General features: G+C 41.5%; 1 long non-coding RNA gene across 1 annotated transcript; it reads left to right on the plus strand.

The window, feature by feature from the left end:
- The first annotated feature begins 13,719 nt into the window (after positions 1-13,719).
- Positions 13,720-16,949, plus strand: LOC148158246 (uncharacterized). The gene is made up of 4 exons (XR_015763709.1): positions 13,720-13,990; positions 14,066-14,271; positions 14,343-14,800; positions 16,595-16,949. It is a non-coding gene; the product is annotated as an uncharacterized LOC148158246 (long non-coding RNA).
- The last annotated feature ends 2,209 nt before the right edge of the window (positions 16,950-19,158 follow it).

The raw sequence follows: 19,158 nt of genomic DNA on the forward strand, positions 1-19,158 counted from the left end.
TATTTTGGAATGAAAAAAGGAAAAGTAAAATAAATCATTTTATGTTTCCTAAAATACAGGAAATACATAATAAAGGAAAAGCTGAAGTTAGGCAGTAAAAAAAAGTGTAAAGTCGCTCAGTAAAAGTAAATATGTGGCTTCAGTTTTCTTTGTTTTGTATTTACTTCCTTGTGACCACATGAAGGAAGAAAAAAGAAGTACTGCTCCTCTGGAAAGGAAGTTTCTCGGTTTCTTGTTGCTTGTATGTTGGGTGCAGTGGATGTTAGGTAACTGTGGCCTTGTGTAGGGAAATCATCATGGAAACTTGTACTGCAGCTATAAATAAATTCTCCTGCACTCTGTTGCCAGCCACACTGTCAGTCCCAGCTAGACGTATAGTAGCATGTTCTAGCTGCTATTTTAACTATCTACTTGTCTGTCTGCATATTTGTCTGCCTTTCAGCGGATGAACATGTGGCTCTTCCACTCAGTGGTTGCACAGTTTGCATCCAGAATCATTTTACAGGAGAGGCACATTGCGGTTCATGTGGGCTGATGCAGTATAGATTGCCAAACATCATGTGGACGACACATTTTACGGTTTACTTTGGGGCACCTGTTGCAGCTCACATTGATGGCCTTGTGCCACTACCGATTCACCCACTTTATCAGGGCCCAGCTGACCCAGTACAAACATACACAAAGTGCAAAGTGAAGATGCTAGAGAAACCTAAAAAAGTACATTTATTAACCAAAACACTGTTTCATTATCCTCATTACCCCATAGCAACAAGAATAACAGACTAACTGCTATTCCCATCATTAAAAGTTTGATTTTACCCAATCACTAACATTTGGCCGTGACAAACGTGATGCGTCAGCTCGATGATGCTTGCTGGAAATTGAGTGAGCTGTAAACAACCCCATGGGGAGTAGCGCCACGACATCTTTGCCAGCAATAAGCTACATTCTTCCTGCTCCAACTTTAAATACTCAATAATTGGAAGCGTGGTCAACACAGACTGAACGGCTTCCTCAGCTGCCATTGCTAAAACTACAGGCAGACTGCAATTCTAAAAAATTAATGTGAGTCGTTCACAACTTCTTCTGTTTGCTGTTTGGCCCAGAGAAATCCAGGTCTATGGAATAAATGCCAGACATAGCAATGAAAGGAGATGGGAATGGATTCTACCTCCACTTTCCTCAGTGAGACTTTCCTCCGCTCCTCATAGGTGAACCAATCTCAGGTCAAAGCACATTCATAGTCCATCCTTCAATTAAAGTTCTGGAAATACTCTCACTTCCATACCTTCCATACATCATCTCCATGCCACATTGTGGGGGAAACTTAAAGTTGCATAGATTCAGGATTTAGTCGTGATCCATATTCCCTGACATCATCTATGTTCCAAACATCCAATAATGATGTTTGGAACATAGATGAAACTGTAACCTTAAGGGTTCCTCACAACGATCATCAAACTTGTCACTTTCACTTTCTTACCTGTTCAATTAGTGATGTTTTTAAAACAATCAAAAAATGTGTTCAGACTGAGCCTTTATTGCTCCAGAGTGTGACTGATGATCAGAATCACACCAACATGCTCAGGTTGTGTCATAGATATCCAGCTGTCACATGCTACCAGGATGTGGGCCCTGCCGGCAGCATCCAGTATGTAGTGTATGTGCATATGCAAGCACAGTGACCATGAGCGTCGGCTTTCACTAAACGGCTTCAGATGGAATGTGTTGATGTGTTGCTGTCGAGGTTCAGCGCTAATAAAGTCACTTGTTGCATAATCATATGAAGCCTTACAGTGCAACTGCAGCTCATAAAAACAAGTTCTAGTAAGTTTTTTGTGCTTTTAATTCGTTTATCGACCTCAGATTTCTTATTCCCATAGAGGCTAAGGGATTAGGTGGTTTTTAGAACCTTGAAACAAGAAAGACCCGGGAACAAAAACAGCCTGGGGTGTATTTTTATGGAGTTTGGATGTTGACTTATAAGATCGTTCTCTGTTAATTGTGTATTTAAAATGCAGAACAATGTTTTTTGTTTTTTTTCTTCAGTGTTACCTATTAAACACACTACATATACAGGTTAAGACAAATAATTTAGTTTAAAAAATTCATTATACTTTTTATAGTTGTATTGTAATTTCCTTGTTTTGTATGTAATTTTTGTATTGATATTAATCAAATTTGTGTAGTTGAGTCATTCTAACCTTGTTTGTGTAATTGTTTGTTTTTACTCATTGTCTGGGTAAAAATTTTCAACTGTTGAAAAAGTGGAAAGTGTTTTTCTTTGGTAGCTCAGAATTTTCAAAATGTATTTTTAGGAAATTTCTGAGACTGATCTCAGTGATCTGAGTTTTTTTTTCACAAATGTTTGACTTTTGGAGGTCAAAAATTTTCTAGAAAAGATAAGTATGTTTGGCAGAAATTCTTTGACAGACTTTTTTTTGCCAGAAATTTACTCCCCCATTCTGTTTTTCTACCTACAGTGGAACTAATACGCCATTGTGAAATAAAAATATCAAATGAACACAATACTTTAAAAATTTAAGAAAATGAAGGTAAGGTAAGTTAACAGAAGGACATTTAGCTGATGGCAGCATGACCTCAGCTGAAAGTACTACAGCCAAACAGAACCAGACCAGATACGTCTTCTATGGAGAAAAAAAAACAAAACAGGAAATACATAAAGTTAAAAGTTTAAATAACAGCAAATAATGTAAATTGCAGATTAGCAGAAGAAGAAATTAAGGGCACAAACTAACAAACTGATTCACAATTTTTGACCCAGTATTTGGTTAAAATGATTCAATTCATGTTCCAACGTACATGTTTGGGTTGAAGAAATAATCCAGCATCATAGCTTCTCAACTTTAACATTATCACAGCCTCCAATGTTCATGTTGATTCATAGCATCTTGTTTTCTGTATGTATACCCAAATTTCTCCCCGGTAATATTTTTTGTTTTCATTTTCAAAACAAAATTACAATCCAGATATTAAGCAGCTCAATAATCCACCATCTGTGACAAGGCTTAAAAGGGAGGACTGAACAGCTGAGGTCACAGGTTCAAACAGCAGAACCAAAGTCTGCTGCTCAGCGCTTTCAGAGTTCATATGGGGCATGGAGGTCATGAGGCTTCCACAGCGAGGCTTAAAGTGTCGGTGTGGCCTGGTCTGGTACATGAGAAGGATTAACTGACGGCATGAAAGATGGCGTGGCTGTATCACTTGGATACACACACTGGGCGCTGACCTGGGAGGCCAAGTGGTCAGAGAGCTCTGCTGTAGCTTATTAACCAGGTGTTTGGAAATATTAGGTCAAACCAGTGGGTCGAGATAGAAACAGAAGGCAGAAGGTGGAAAATTAACACAGAGTCAGAGAAATCAAAGTCCATTCACTAGTAAACTTCATCTTTTTATTTTTGGAAAATAGTAGAATTGACAGAAAATTATAAAATAGCATTAAAAATGCTAAGAGAACTATCAAGGCCTTCCATGACCTCTCTTAGGTGCTGATATATTTCTTATAGAATTCTATGAAATTCTAAATCAAATATTTTATATTTATATCTGACATTTAGTCATTATTTAATAGTTTTCCAGAATAAATAAATAAATAAATAAACCAGTGGTGAGTTGTGTGAACTTTCAAAAATCCACTAATGAGTAAAACCAATCAATTATATCTCTACTAAATTCTCATGGCTTTGTAATTAAAGCAGTTATGACAAGTTCTGCCTGTAGGGGCCACCAATAAGTGTTGGGTTGTACGGCTAAAGAAGACCCAGTAGAGAAGAAGAGAATCTGGAGCAGAGTAAAGAAGAGGCCTTTGACTCTTCAGCATGTGCTGCTGGGACCGGATCAGCCTGGGAGGGTTAGCTGTAAATAGGAAGCCATGCTGTTTGGTTTTGATGATTTCTTAGCAAGTGAAGACATTTTTTTCTGATGTGAAATCACTTCTTCTCCATCAAAAGTTGATAGAACTGATTATCATCAGTGGACATACTGGTGCTTCTACATGCATTTAAATAATTCAGCTTTTCATTTTCCATAGTAATTTCACTCAGGTGCTTTTATTCTGTTCCCTTATTAATTTTGGGGGAGTTTATGTTATGTTTGTGAATGAAAGGAGACAGTGGAAGGACTTTTTTCCTGGAGCTATGGTTTGCTACCAGAGAAAAGTTTCATATATTGAACTGTGTTAAAGCGTCTCTGTTCAGTGTAAAAATATCCAGTTCAGGTTTGATCAGTTCAAGTAATTTAGATTTTTGTACAAGAGGCCACTCTAGGTGGACTCTAAGGACTTATTTTGTGACCAATGAGCAGTAAAGGTGAAGCTAACTTTAGCATTGCTAGCAGCTCATAGTTAGCTAGTCTTGTCCATCATCCTGTCTAACTTACTGTTTCAACCAAGTACAAAAACTTTGCCACACAAATTATGCAAACCTGGTGTGGGCTTTTTAATGCTGTAGTTCAGGGCTAATGGGGAACTCTGAAGATGGTTATTGTTGTTAGCAGCTAACAGTTAGCCAGGCACTAAGTGTTCACAGATCAATAGCTGTTCTGTAATTTTTCTATTGTTTCTTTTCCACTAAATACCCAAAATAGCAGGTACTTATACTCAAACAATGTCTAAGTGTTCTGGCACCGGCTTTATCAGGATGTTCATACATTCCACACATTGTACAGTAAACTTTTTAACTAACTTCTAACATCTGAATAAGACCAATTCAGTTCACTCAGTAGGACATTATCTATGAAAAAAAGACCAAATAATTACATTTAGTTGTTGAACATGCAGCAATTCCTCATCCTGAGCAGGCAACAAGAAGAAATGAGTGTTTAAAGAATAACTTGAATCAAAATTTTAAATGTCTTTTTTCCAAACTTATTATGATGTTGGGTCAAGACAAACAAGAAATAACATTCTACTACAGAATAAACTTGATGATTTTTACTTTGATGCATAGCTTTTTACAGACAAAAAAATATTCTATTTATAATTTTCTGACAAATATAATGTTCGGTCTTGCTTTTAATAGAAAATATCACCTCACTGCTGAACTGAGTGCCAAGAATGTTGTCACTCTTCTGCCCTAGGATACTTCAGAAAGGTTGATTACAAGCAGCAGTGGCCTTACATAATGAAGTGAGGAGAGTCTTTGATTCCACACAGACTCAGCTGCCTGCTGTGAGCAAAGGGAAGCAGCCCAGAGAACGGGGAAGGTTGTAAAATAAATAAAAACAATCCTTCCTGAAGCTGTGATCACTGAGGTCTTCCAAAACAGTGCAGCAGCTGTGCAGCAGTAAAGGTTCATGTTGTTATGTTCTTGGAATGCCATCTTCGAGTCTAACTTGAAAACTTTAATATTACTACTTATGCCAGGTCTTCTTCTGTGCTGTAAATCTGTGAAGTGCCTCAGGGGTCTGTACAGAGGCCATTGTTCTCAACTAGAAAACTGTGAATATGTTTCTTGGTAATCCATTATGATAATAGTGGATGATAATAGTGGACATTCAATGTCACCACTATTATCATAAGCTATGAATCATGACTGAACAATGAAGATACCAGACAACAGCAATGGATATATCCTCCCTCCTGAAGTTCCTAGGCACTGCCGTGTTGAGGAACTCCATCAGGGAGCCATAGAGAAACGTTGAATAGAAGTCTCTGGAAATTTTATTGGCAGGTTCTACAAAGAGGACATCCAAGGCAAACTTTGCTGGCGGAACTATATACATTCTTTTCAGTCTGGTAACTGATTGGGATCCTAAGCTGAGGTGTTAATGGTGATGTTGGTAGTAACCAGTGGGTTGCAGGATCAAATCTCAGCTTTGTCTATCTTAGTTGCTGGCAAGACACTTCACTCGTCTTGATGGTCAGAGGGCTTGGTGGTTCCGGTACACTGCAATCTTGCTTCTGTCCAACTGCCCCAGAGCAGCTGTGGCTGCAGTGTAATAGCTTACCAACATCAGCGTGACTGAATGGGTGAATGATTAAATTTAGGATAAAGCGTTTTGGGGGTCCTCTAGATTTGATAAATGCTATACAAGTACAAGGCAATTATAAAAGGACTTGGAGGGACATCTAAAGATTCCACACCAACAATCATCTACCTCCATTACCCTGATTGAATGAGAAAAAGACATGGATGAATGGATAATCTTTATACTGATGATACTGACGTTTACCTGCCTCTGGTGATCTATTGAATGTTGTTTCTCTGAGGCTAGTAACATGGTCTCCAGGGATTTTGATGATTACACATCTCTAGTTCCCCCCCCAAGAAAATCCCCTTTCCTAGTCAAATTCCAGGTTATTTTTTATATGTTTTCACAAATATTAAATACAATCCATGTTGCCATTTAAGCAATTAGACATTGTCAGATAACTGTTATAAATGTTTACTTCGATCTAAATACTTAATTTGTAACCAATGAGCAAAGCTAAAGTTAGGAGATGCTAACTTTAGCTTTGCCAGCAGCTCTTGATTAGCTTGTCTTGTCCATCACCCCCTCTGCCTTTCGCTGGCCCTTTGTTTGGGTTGAATAAAATATATCAAATGATAAATATGTTCAGAGAACTGTTAAGACACATCTGTTTTTGTAATGAAAAATTAATGCTCAACACTAAGATTGTCATGCTTTTTCCTTTTGTGGATGTGTTTGCATTAAGAAATAAAAGTGTAACCTTGAAAAAAGCTTAGCTGTTCACGTGTTCTTTGTATATTTGGTAATCTGCTTGTTTGACTCCAGGGCTGAGTACACACAATGACGTGAATAAGTGTCAGTGAACTGCTTTTTATTTTCTGCAGTGACTCATACTTTGGAAAACCTTCAAAGTGAACATGCCTGGTGAGAGGAGGGAAAGAATGAGCCACAGTTAGTGAGTGAATGAAGGCAGAAAGACATTTCCATGATTATTAAAATAGGAATACTATCAGATAAATCATGACATGAGCGATTGTTGATGGTGTTATCATCGGTCAAAGCCCCATCCTGACCCTTATTGCGTTATTTAATGTCAAGAGTCATGGCCAAAAGTTTTTGGAACAAAAATTTGTAGATAATTTCACAAGTTTCAAATAGCAAACTAAAGAACAAATATTTAATTGCCTTGAAATGATTTATTAGCAAATATCTCAAATATTATAGTCAGATTTTTCACTTTAGCAGTAGACATTTTTTTCTTCTAATTTATATCAGTCAGGATTATATTTTTTAATTTGCTGAAAGACAGAATAATGATACATTTAACAATAGAACATTTTATTACTTTATTCAAATTCAGAAATTTACATCCACATAATTAACAATTATCTTTTATCCCAAAGCAACAAAGTAACAGAAGGCGGTACACTTTTTCATGTAAGGAGAAATACAATTCCATTACATTATTTAGGCAGCATAAAAAGTCAATAAAAGGTTAAGGAATCAGGAATGACAAGAAACCTGGCAGACACATGTCTAAAACTTTATTTTTAAATTTCAAACATAAAATCTGAGAATGTAAAGTACTTGATTTATGAAGAAAGAAAAGTGAAATATGCTTTCCATAAGGTTAACGGGTCATTTCACTGCTTTGGTTCAAAAATCCCTATTTGCCAAGAAGCTTTCAGAGCTCCAGCCTCAGGTAATCAATCACAGAAAGACCAAAAATATATACCAACCAAGGTATTCTATCAACATATAAAGCAGATATGCTTTGTAAACTTTATCACTTTACTTTATTACTTCATTAATACTTTATTTTGAGCATGGTAACACTTGCATTTCCAGTAACTAGAGAACGTAAATCTTGAATTTACACACTAAGACTGACTTTAATCGACCAGTTTGACATGCTGATAGAACCCAAATTAACACAAATTAGTGAAGTGAAAAGAAAAAAATACATACATATACTGTTTTGTGCACTTTTTACTAGAAGTGCATATTTTTGTATCAGTCAGATACCAAGTAAATACAAAGCCAATATCACCAATATCAATATCAATTCTGATACTTGGTATTATCTAGGTTTGACAGATCTTCTGACCTTTAGGAGGTTTTGTGGTTTGTCCTTTAAATTATTTTTGTTGAAGCCTTGGATAGAATTTGGAAAACGTTTATAGGTGTTAAAACAAATTTGTGTACATTTTTTATAAATAAAGTGCAACAATTTATAATTTGAGAGCAAATTATTGGTGTGGTCACGTTTCATATCTCAGTGCTGATTTTCATTTTTTGTAAGCTGAAGAATCAAGCAATACATCAGGGGCAAGTCATTAAAAACAGTCTCGGTAGATTTTTGACTCAAACTTCTTCCATAAAAGGAATGTTGCTGTCAAATCTATTTTGACTGGGCTTTGCAAAAATCCAACCATTGCTGCCACTTTTAAAGCTGAACAAATGCATCATTCCTACAGTTAAACATGCAAGGTCAGAATATTTAACAATGCATTGAAATGTTTTATGTGCTTCCTCACTTTTAACCTTTTTTTTTTAATATTCAGGAAAAGAGTTCTAGTTTTGAAACCAACAAATGTCAACTTTGACAACCTCTTTGCTGTAAAAAGTGTATGTACCCCCTATTGACTTTAGGGTTATTGGGACCCCAGGTGGGGAGCAGATGTGGTATCATGTTAGGACGTAGCGTAAAGTGTAAAGTTGAATTTGCGGTGGGCTGCACAAAACATGTGCAAACTCAGAGAGCTGGAGACGTTTCCAGTTGGGTGGGTCACCGTTTAGTCATTAACGTGTCAAATCCAATGTGTTCCAGTTATTTCAAAAAGGAAACAACATCCATAATAACAATCTTTTGGGAAATGCTACCTTTTTGAGCCACACGTTCCAAGTTCAAGTTATACCATGCTTCATAAGTTTGAAGCATGTGGAAAATTATTTTCCCCAAACTTTTTCTAATTTACCTTTTTTTTGTCATTTAAGTATTTCACATAATCAAACAGATTTTAACACACACATACTTATTTAAACAGATTTAAATAAGTAGTTTTGTCTACTTATTTAGACAAAACTAAATAAGTAAGAAAAAAGTAACCTGGCCTTGTACAAAAAATAATTACCCCCAATTAGATCACAAAGAAACTGTGATTATCCCAAAAGACATGTGATCAATGTCAACAGAAACTACGCCCAGTAGAATTTTGATAATTTCACTTAACTCCAATCCAGAACTGCAGGGCATTCTGGGGGATGTAGGCAGAGGAAAGGCTTCAACCTCTCAAGGTTCCATCTAAGAAAGCTTTCTGACATCAACTAAATCACTCACTCACTGGTTAGCTAACAACAGCAGTTTCATGTTGCCACCAACTTACTCAGGCGTTCTTATCTCCCTGGAGGACCTTGCATTCTCAAGATGGATGCAAAGTGAATGTCTGCTGGACACATTTGCACACAGGTATATTTCAACAGAAATGGTCCCATGCTCAGTGATGCACTGACTTGGACAGGAAGCAGCTTACATCCAACTTCTTGTGTCACCAAGCTGATAACATTGAGAGTCGGCAGTCACAAGGATGTGTAAGTCTCTGTGCAGCACAGAGAGTTGTGCTGTTGCTGCCCTGGTGGAGAAGAAACGAAGCTAGGGGCCCAACTAGCTCATCAAACTAGGCAGCATCAATTTAGATTTTTGGTAATGAAGGAATTTATCATGAAAAGTGGTAGAAATTTCAATGATCTGTAGACAGAATGCACACAGTACGCCTGAGTATGAGGGAACAGTTTAATTTTTTGCTAGTGTTTTTGCTATTTAAAAAAAAAGATCGGGGTGTAGCAAAAGGAGAAATGAGTACAACAGCTCAAGAATAAATTGTGGATAAAAGACAAAAGGTCATATAATTAGTTTGGTAGTATTTTGTATACTTATAACAAAAAATGATCAAAAATGATTTGTCTTGTCTGACAAGAATTGCTTAAATTGTGATACGCTTGCCCAGCTCCAATGGGAGCCACTGCTGCTAAGGATCGAATAATCAGATATGAGGTTTATGGAGATATAAGTTTTTACTTGGAAAGCTTTCCACTGTTCTTCAGGTATATCACCATTGTAAACTATTTTATATATATATATACGGGATCTGGTCTATTAAGATAGATATGATTATCAAAAACCTGCAAGTGTGATAAATAAGGAGAAACAGAAGAAATCTGTTAGGAAAAAAAAGAAAGAAAGAAATGGTTCACAATAACATCCTCTGAAGTAAGGAGCAACCTGTGGATTAGCGGATAGAGGAAGGATGGGAACTGTCCTACAGGCACATGCGGACACACACATCCCCATGCAAGTAAAGGCTCCACTCACACAGTCTGTTCTACCAGACAAAGCTGCTCTACGATGTGCTGGATGTGATTTTCCCATTGTGGTTGTTTTTAGCGTGATCTGGAATTGTTTTACTCAATGAATGGTTTCTCTTGGAAATGCATGGGACTACTCTGACATTCAAAACAGCCGAGGAAATTATTGGAAAACACACTCACACACATATGCACACACCAACACACACACACACACACAGACAGGAACCACAGAAGAAACTAATGTTAACCAGGAAATGTGGGGCGATGACAGTTTCTGGAAAACACATTGTAGGACTGGCCATGTATTTTCTTACATAATTCTCCCACAGAACTATTGTGCATTGTAATCATAAAGCATCGCGGTAAGCAAGCGAGGAACGGGGCTTCACGGCTCTCTGACTCACTAGCTGCCTTCCTTTATTGACTTCTTGCAGGCGAGCAGACCTTCACACTTCTCTGCCAACTATTCCCTAATCACTTTAATAATTGGTCTGAGCCGTCAAGAATGGATAGTAAAACAGTCAACTCTCACTTTTTCGCTCTCTGATAGGATTGCATAAACATCCAAACACACACACCCACTGCCAAGCTATAAACAACTGTTGCCGTATGCGATTCTTTAAGCACACACACACGCTTGTGGCTCCTTTGCTGCTGGATTCGTAGCATGTGGTAGTGTTTAAAGCTCTGTCTTTAAGACGGAACTGAGAGCTCGCTGTGCGTGGATGTATGTGCGTGTGTATGTTTGTGTGAGGGTTCCTCCTCCTCCTCTTTAGTTCTTCTACCCTGAAGTCTTCGCAAAGGCTCAATTTCTGTACATTCCTGAGGAAAGGAGAAAGCAGATATGCCAGGAGGAGCCCTGTTTTATAACAAACACTATCCTGGGCCTCTATATTAAAAGCACCCGCTCCCAGTAAAAAGCTGGATAAACCCAGATGTAAGGAGCCCCTCACAACCTTGTCGACAAAGGATAATGTTGCTTTGAGGTATACTAGAGAGCATGGTTCAGAAATGTTGGTGATAAACTGATTTACACCCATTTATCATTTTGCTTGGGCTACAATAGCTTGTAAAAGTACATATTTCTGTTGAATTAATTCATATTTTGTCATGTTGCAGGCAGAAAATTCAGGGTTATCTTAGTACCCCTGTGTCCTTTGAACTACCTTTTGCTATAATAGTTGCATTTTCATAAATGTGCGCAAAATTTTCCTAATATTCTGCGAATGTTGAAAAGACAATTCTGCAATTGCGGTGTCTATATAAGATAGGAAATTAAATTATAACCACATACGCTTGTTCAAATGATGAATTGTTAAAAGTCATGGTGGTGACTTGATGTTAACACTTAAAAATATTCATATTTCGCTCATCATTGGCTATCAGAGGAAACGCTGGTGTTTTGAGTTGTTGGTGCGTCAGCCTTCTTTTACTTGGGAGCTGTTTGCGGCATTTTTGTGGAAATAGGTGATTTTACAGAAGAGCTACAGATTCAACACTTTCGAATGACAGACTTAACTTTTGATGGACTGTGTGATGAAATGAGGCCTCTGGTGGAGCCACCTGCATATTGTCCAAGGAGACCACTGCATGTTGCTGTTTACACAAACTGGTGTTTAGCGATAAAACTGCTTGTTTGTGACATAAAATGATATACAATTGAAAAACCACCTCATTTCTAGCTAAAACAAAAAACCTTACAGTGAAAAACGTGAGTCTTAGCGTGACACTCAGGAGGAGCGCGGCAGATGTCACGGTTGGGCAGCAGGGACTCTTAAAATCGCACTTGGTGTGAGTGCGATCCTGCTGCAACACGCATGGGGTAAAAAGTTCATGGGGTCAAAATGACCCCATCTCTTAGGACCGCAGAAGGGTTAAGCAAATTTATTTCCATAATTCAAATATGCACAATTTTAAGGTCAATGGAAACACAGCTAATTACTGTCTTTAGGATAGACATGAAACATTTTTTACATATTATGGGATTGGACAGCATTTATTAGTCACTATAGCTAGTGACATTCATCTGCAGGCACCATTACTATGCATTGAGTCTTGTCAACAAAACAGTACAGTTTTAATGGAGGATAAGGATGAATCTGTCATGGCAGCCATATTTCTTATCTGATTCCCATAAATACGTCTTACAGCAGAGAAAACTGTTGATGTTGTGATAGCTAAAAGTATGTATTGCCCATAAACATAAATCTACAAGCAATTTGGTCTATTAATGGTCCATTATATATTACCAGTTTCCATCTCTGGACAGAAGACAAGCGATCCCACTGAATGATGATTTCTACAATAAATGTAAGTCAAAAGATTTTTTCTGGAGTAATACAAATTTTTGTTGTGGTCCCTGCAAGGCTGGTCGGAAACTTTTAATGAGACTTCTTATTGCTTTCCTCCAGCAAAGGCTTTCTTCTTGTCTCAATAGGGGCCAGATTTGTAAAGCACGCAAGTACTTTTCCTCTTGACAGACTGTTCCAACCAGTGTGTGGATTTCTGCAGCTCCTCTAGTTACCATGAGCATCTTGGCTGCTTCTCTGATCAGTGCTCCCCTTTCATGATGGGCACCTTTTGGCAGGCCTGAAACGGTAGGTGTCAAATACTCTTTCCAGTTTTTAATGATCGATAAAACAGTGCTCAGTGAGATGTTCAAAGACACTGAAATTTTCAGAACCTTATTTGAAAAAGACATTGAAAACCATGAATCATTTCCTATGCACTTCTTTATGTCAGCCTATGACAATAAATCCCACTAAAACACATTGAAGTTTATTGCTGTATCTGGTAAAATGTGAAATAGGTCAACAGGTGTGATTAAGTTTCCAAGAAACTGTATGTGACGAACAGGCACTGTTTGTTTGCTCTAAACCTTTTAAGGGAGAAGAAATTTGAAACGGCATCTCGCCTTGCACTGAAACATTTGGTGAGAACATTGATCTTTTATTACGTTTTGGCTGTACTCAGAAGCAAGTTCATTTTTGTGCAAGAAAAGTGAAGTAACATGGACGCATTGTGCAGATTTGGAGCAGCAGATTTGAATTTAATGGAGATCAGATTTCTTGGATGAGGCTGAGGTCTAGCCTGGCCTGCTTGACACAAAAGAGGCTTGTTTACTATTAGTTATAGGGTAAAATGCCTCCACAATCTTCACCATGCTCAGTAACAATTTCAGTCAGATGAAACATTGTGTGCAGGGAATCTTTCCTACATCTGTTGCAGCTTACAAATGTACTCATCAATTATCTACAAACATAATCAAGACAGAAAGTATATTTGCCGCCATCACATGATGCAAATACCAAAAAGTGACCCCAATTCGAAACCAGTAAATCTTTCTTTATGGGTTCCTGGCAAAACATAAAGTTCTGGTTGCTGCAGAAAGAAGCTGGGTAATTTAGGGCTTTACTACCACACACATAACAAATGGTTGCAGGTAATGAGTCTTAATACAATAGTCACAAAGCATGCCAACACTTATCAGTACCTACAGCCTCCAGAGCATGGAGGAATAAAAACTAAAGACATTTTGCATATGTTGGGTTCTGCGGGGGAGTGTTTTCTCTACATTTTCAGGGTGGCAGGCTGACGGGATCCAGCTGGTGCTCGTCATCTCAATCAACAATGGCCTTAAATAGGAGAGGCTTCCCAGAAGAAGATGCCAGATGGTTCCGCTTCTACAGTGGTACACTCTAGCTCTCAGTGCTGTCTCAAGTGTCTAACTTGTTCCTGACGCCTCTCCCATCTTTCTTCCTCCTAGAACCAGCCCTGACCTCTCTCTGAGAATCAGATCACCTGGACTACTTGGCCCTCGCTGTTCGGCTTGGCCGAGCCCCTGGATTCCTCCACCACCACCACCCTGCTGCTGCCTGTCCACCCTCAGTTACCTGCTGGAACTCCCCCACCTGGAGACCCCTCGCTGCCCCAACTGCTGTATCCTCCTCTGCTCACCTGAACCCCCAATCCGTAAGCCCTCATCAGGTTACATCATCATTCCTGTCATTATTCCTCTGTCTAACTGCTCACCCATTTCTCAGTTCCTCCTCTGGCCCGGTTCCTCCCTGCTGCCGCTGATCTTCACCTCTCCATCGTTTTCCCCATTACACCTTCCTGTTCAATAAATCTGTAAACTGAGTTTGGGTGTCCGTAGTTGTTGCTTGCCTTCGAGTCCTGGTACCTCTCATTATGACAGAACCATCTGGCCAATCGGACTCTGCAGCACAACTACGGACCGCACTTTCTGAACAGGGGGTCCTTTTAGGCAGGCACGATGCCGCAATAAATGTTGTGACGCATCAGCAGAACTCCATACTTCAGTATCTTCATCAAATGGCTAATCAGATCCAGGCTTTGCAGAACAGGTCGCCTCCAGCCAACCCTGCTCCCGTTCCAGCTCCTGCTCCTGTCCCAGCCCCCACTACTTCCACTACTTCAACTGCTTCTGCACCACCCCTGTGCCGTGATGTCAGCACACCCACTCCTGAACACTACTCAGGTGAGCTAGAGAAGAGCAAGGGTTTTCTGCTTCAATGTGCTTTAGCTTTTCGCCGGTCCCCACGCTCATTTCCTGACGATGCCAGCAAGATTTCTTTTGTTGTTGGGTTACTAAGAGATCGAGCACTTAGGTGGGCTGAGACAGTAGTTGATGAGGAGAACCTCGTATATTATTCCTATGAGGAATTTATTGAGCTCTTCAAACAAACATTTTGTCCCAAGCTTGGTGAGGAGGCTGCCTCAAAAAGAATCTGGAATTTAAGACAAGGGAATAGATCAGTGGCCGATTTCGCAATTGATTTTCGCACTCTTGGGACTGAATCAGGTTGGAATGAACCAGCTCTTAAAGGAGCTTTCCAACATGCTCTTAATGACAAATTGAAAGATGAGCTGGCGTGCCGAGACGAACCTGACTCTCTTGATGAGCTAATTAACCTGGCCATCAAGATTGATAACAGAATTAGAGATAGAGCCCGACCCTCAAATCCCCGACCACCTCTGCCTCCTATTAGGAGGGGTTCTCCCAGTCCTGACTCGCCCAGTCCTCCAATCCAGAACCCTCCAGAACCCATGCAGTTAGGCCGAGCCCGGCTAAGTTCAGAGGAACGGCAGCGCCGTTTATCCTCAGGTTGTTGTCTTTACTGCGGCTCCCCTCAACATTTCATCTCCTCCTGTCCAGTTCGCCCAAAAGCCCTGGCCCGCCAGTAGGTCTGGGGGTCCTGGCGGGCAGATCTAAAGAGAATGATTACCTCCGGCTAAGTCTCTCTGCTGTTCTCACTATCCAGCATGATTCCTACCCAGTCCAAGCCTTAGTTGACTCAGGTTCTGAACAAAATCTCATACACCCTGATCTAGTGGCACAATATCAGATTCCTGTCCATGCATTACCTTCCCCTCTCCAGGTGGCTGCCTTGGATGGTAGTCCTATGGCCAATATTACCCACCAAACTGACCCAGTTTCCCTCTTCGTGTCGGGCAATCACCAAGAGCTCATTCAATGTTTTGTGTTTTCCACTAAGGGTGCCCCTTTGGTTCTTGGGTTTCCCTGGCTCCTCAAACACAACCCCCACATTAACTGGGCCGATGCTCGCATTGACTCATGGAGTCCTTTTTGTCTCAACCAGTGCCTGCAGTCTGCTAAGCCATCCCTACCTTCAGACCTACCCCAGCCCGTGGGTAAACTTGATCTAACTAATGTCCCTAAAGAATACCATGACCTCCACCGGGTATTCAGTAAGGATATCGCCCAATCTCTCCCGCCTCATCGGCCCTATGATTGCTGTATAGACCTTCTTCCTGGAGCCCCACTTCCTTCCAGCCGTTTGTTCAACATCTCCAAGCAGGAGAGAGAGACTATGGAACAGTACATCAATGACTCACTTAAAGCAGGTCTCATTCGTCACTCTTCTTCCCCCCTCGGTGCAGGATTCTTTTTTGTGTCTAAAAAAGATAAGACTCTCCGGCCGTGTATTGATTACAGAGGACTCAACCAAATTACTGTAAAGAATAAGTATTCTCTCCCTCTCTTGTCCTCAGTTTTTGAACCAGTTCACCAAGCCTCCATCTTCTCAAAGCTCGACCTGCGCAATGCCTATCATCTCGTCCGCATTCGAGAGGGTGACGAATGGAAAACCGCATTCAAAACCCATATTGGTCACTTTGAGTACTTGGTCATGCCCTTTGGTCTCTGCAACGCCCCTGCCACCTTCCAGAACCTGATTAACGATGTTCTCCGGGACTTTCTCAATGTTTTTGTTTTTGTCTACCTTGACGATATTCTCATCTTTTCCAACAGCCTGGATGAACACCGCAAGCATGTCAGGTTGGTCCTCCAAAGGTTGTTGGAGAACCGGCTCTTCGTCAAGGCTGAGAAGTGTCAATTCCATGTTCCCTCCATAACCTTCCTCGGCTACGTATTTGAGGGTGGACAGGTGAAGACGGACCCGGCTAAGATCAAGGCAATAGAGGAGTGGCCTGTTCCAAACTCCAGGAAGCAACTCCAGCGCTTTCTGGGGTTTGCTAACTTTTACCGCCGTTTTATCCGGAACTTCAGTGTTATCGCAACTCCTCTCACTACTCTGACTTCCACCAAACAGCCCTTCAGATGGACCCCGGAGGCCAATCTGGCTTTTGATGAGCTAAAGAAAAGGTTTGTGTAGGCTCCAATTCTTATTCATCCTGACCCTTCTGCTCAATTCACAGTTGAAGTTGATGCATCTGAGACGGGTGTGGGGGCCATCCTATCCCAGCGTTCCTCCAGAGATGGCAAGCTCCACCCGTGTGCCTTTTTCTCGAAGAAGTTCACCACCACAGAGGGCAGGTATGACATTGGTGACAGAGAGCTTCTGGTCATAAAGCTAGCTCTTGAGGAATGGAGACACTGGCTTGAGGGTACAGAGCTCCCGGTCATCATCTGGACGGACCATAAGAATCTGTCGTATCTACAGTCTGCTAAACGCCTGAACCCACGGCAGTATCGTTGGTCCCTCTTCTTCTCCCGCTTCAACTTCAACATCACCTACCGCCCGGGTTCTAAGAACACCAAGCCAGATGCCCTCTCCAGACTCCACTCCCCAGATGACCCTTCTGAGGCCTCCGGAGCCATCCTCCCAGCCACCTGCACCATTGGGTCACTCACCTGGGACTTGGAAAGAGCCATCCAGGAGGCCCTAACCACTGATCCAGACCCAGGTAAGGGTCCCCCTAACCGCCAGTACGTCCCGACCCCCGTCCGAGCTCGTGCCATCCAGTGGGCGCACTCATCAGGTTTCTCTGGCCATCCTGGTATAAGCCGTACTATCGCCCTTCTTCGTCGATACTTCTGGTGGCCTTCACTTAATAAAGATGTCATTGAATATGTGTCTGCCTGTTCCACTTGTGCTAGAAACAAGACCTCACACCGCCCACCTTCTGGTCTCTTACAACCACTGTCCATTCCTAGCCGTCCCTGGTCCCACATTTCTCTAGATTTTGTCACTGGTCTCCCCACATCCAAACAGAAGAGTGTCATCCTCACTATTATAGATCGTTTTTCTAAGGCTTGTCATCTGGTGGCCCTCACCAAACTCCCATCGGCCGCAGAGACCGCCAAACTTCTTTTCCGTCATGTTTTTCGCCTTCATGGCATCCCCACGGAGATTGTCTCTGATAGGGGGCCTCAGTTTACCTCTCAGGTCTGGCGGGACTTCTGTTCTGCGCTCGGTGCTCGGCCTTGCTTGTCTTCAGGGTTCCATCCACAAACCAATGGACAGTGCGAGCGTCTAAACCAAGAACTAGAGAACACACTGCGCTGTTTATGTGCCTCCAATCCCACCTCATGGAGTGTCCACTTACCATGGGTGGAGTACGCCCATAACACGCACATCTCTTCCGCATCTGGTTTATCACCTTTTGAGGCCTCACAAGGGTTTCAGCCATCCCTTCTACCTGAGTCCTTCCCAGACAAGGTCATTCCGTCAGTCAGGCATCACATACAGAACTGTCAGCGTATTTGGAACCAGACTAAGGCTGCACTTCAAAGAACGTCAGCCCAAAATAAGCGTCTCGCAGATAGGAAGAGAGTTCCTGCCCCCATTTTCTCACCTGGCCAAAGAGTTTGGTTATCGTCTAAAAACTTTCCACTAAAATCATGTTCCCGCAAGTTATCTCCCAGGTTTTTGGGTCCCTTCATTGTTGAAACCGTAATTAGCCCATCTGCAGTCCGTCTTAAGTTGCCTTCTCATCTCCGTGTCCATCCAGTGTTTCATGTGTCTCAGATCAAGCCCTACATCTCAAGTCCTTTGTGCCCTCCTTCCGAGCCCCCTCCGCCCGCCCGGGTCATTGATGGTCACCCGGCCTACTCCGTCCGTCGCATTGTGGATGTGCGTCCTCGTGGGCGGGGTAGGCAATACCTGGTGGACTGGGAGGGATATGGCCCTGAGGAGCGGTCCTGGGTTCCACGGTCCTTTATACTGGACCGATCCCTTATAACCTCTTTTGAACGTTCTGCTGCGTCTTCTTCAGGTCGGCCGCCAGGAGGCGTCCGTTGAGGGGGGGGTACTGTTGGGTTCTGCGGGGGAGTGTTTTCTCTACATTTTCAGGGTGGCAGGCTGACGGGATCCAGCTGGTGCTCGTCATCTCAATCAACAATGGCCTTAAATAGGAGAGGCTTCCCAGAAGAAGATGCCAGATGGTTCCGCTTCTACAGTGGTACACTCTAGCTCTCAGTGCTGTCTCAAGTGTCTAACTTGTTCCTGACGCCTCTCCCATCTTTCTTCCTCCTAGAACCAGCCCTGACCTCTCTCTGAGAATCAGATCACCTGGACTACTTGGCCCTCGCTGTTCGGCTTGGCCGAGCCCCTGGATTCCTCCACCACCACC

The sequence above is a fragment of the Poecilia mexicana genome, unplaced genomic scaffold (genome assembly GCF_051168715.1).
Source record: "Poecilia mexicana isolate PSO_F unplaced genomic scaffold, ASM5116871v1 scaffold_7, whole genome shotgun sequence".
Lineage (NCBI taxonomy): Eukaryota > Metazoa > Chordata > Actinopteri > Cyprinodontiformes > Poeciliidae > Poecilia > Poecilia mexicana.